The sequence below is a fragment of the Neomonachus schauinslandi genome, chromosome 4 (genome assembly GCF_002201575.2).
Source record: "Neomonachus schauinslandi chromosome 4, ASM220157v2, whole genome shotgun sequence".
In the NCBI taxonomy this organism is placed as follows: domain Eukaryota; kingdom Metazoa; phylum Chordata; class Mammalia; order Carnivora; family Phocidae; genus Neomonachus; species Neomonachus schauinslandi.
Window position 1 is genome coordinate 143,899,098 of NC_058406.1, and position 1,438 is coordinate 143,900,535.

General features: G+C 43.3%; 1 pseudogene; it reads left to right on the top strand.

Annotated features, from left to right (window-relative positions):
• LOC110578867 overlaps nucleotides 1-1,217 on the top strand; it is an 11,760-nt pseudogene extending 10,543 nt beyond the window's left edge.
• The last annotated feature ends 221 nt before the right edge of the window (nucleotides 1,218-1,438 follow it).

Genomic DNA, 1,438 nt, shown 5'->3' on the forward strand with positions numbered 1-1,438 from the left:
ATGACCTGAGCCGAAGGCAGTCGCTTAACCAACTGAGCCACCCAGGCCCCCGAAAAGTAGAAGTATTATAAGGGGGAATAATTAGGGTACTTACAATAGGGAATGAGTGGATAAATATTGTGTATTACTTTAGATAGTGTGGTCAGGGAGTGATGGCAGATCAATATTTCCAGTGGTGAGAAAGCACTATTTCCAAATGTACTCCATTCCTGAAGAGATAGTGTGAGAGTTCAAGATACCAAAGGCCAGAATGGCTTAAATAGATTATAACGCGGCATGTGATGAGACTGGAGATGGCCTTGAGAATCATGTTAAGAAACATACACTTTATTGAAAAACTACTTAAGAGTTGAAACTCTTAAATTTGGTTTCAATTTTACAAAGATCACTCATATTGTATATAAGGAGTAAACTTGAGAGAGGCATACTTTCATAATACAAGTGAGCAATGATTCAGGCTTGGACCTAAAGTGGTGCCAGGAACTGGAGGTAGGTTAATTGATTTGCAATACATCTAGAAGGTGGGGTTTGATGCTAATGGTATCCTCAATGTCTCTGCTGTGGATAATAGCACAGGAAAATAGCACATGATCCTGGGGTCCTGGGACTGAGCCCCATGTCAGGCTTCTTGCTCAGCGGAGAGCCTGCTTCTCCCTCTCCCTCTTTTGCTCTCCCAACCCCACTGCTGTCAAATAAATAAATAAAATCTTTTAAAAATAGCACTAACAACAAGGGCCGCTTGAGCAAGGAAGACATTGAGCGCATGGTCCAGGAAGCTGAGAAGTACAAAGCTGAATTCTGAGAAACAGCGGGACAAGGTGTCTTCCAAGAATTCACTTAAGTCTTATGCATTCAACATGAAAGCAACTGTTGAAGATGAAAAACTTCAGGGCAAGATCAATGATGAGGACAAACAGAAGATTCTTGACAAGTGCAATGAAATCATCAATTGGCTTGATAAGAATCAGACTGCAGAGAAGGAAGAATCTGAACACCAGCAGAAAAAGCTGGGGAAGGTCTGCAATCCCATCATTACCAAACTGTACCAGAGTGCAGGGGGCATGCCAGGAGGAATGCCTGGAGGCTTCCCTGGTGGTGGAGCTGCTCCCTCTGGTGGTGCCTCCTCTGGACCCACCATCGAAGAGGTTGATGAAGCCAACCTGAGAATAGGTTTAGCATTGTTCCACATAAAATATTTGAAGGACCCAAATTTGTAGCAAATTCCATGGCAGTTTTAATGTTGAGCTGCTATAGTAAATAAACTGGACATTCTTTTTTTTTTTTTTTTTAATTTTATTTATTTATTCATGAGAGACAGAGAGAGAGAGGCAGAGGGAGAAGCAGGCTCCCAAGGAGCAGGGAGCCCGATGCGGGACTCGATCCCAGGACTCCAGGATCATGACCTGAGCCGAAGGCAGACGCTTAACCATCTGAGCCA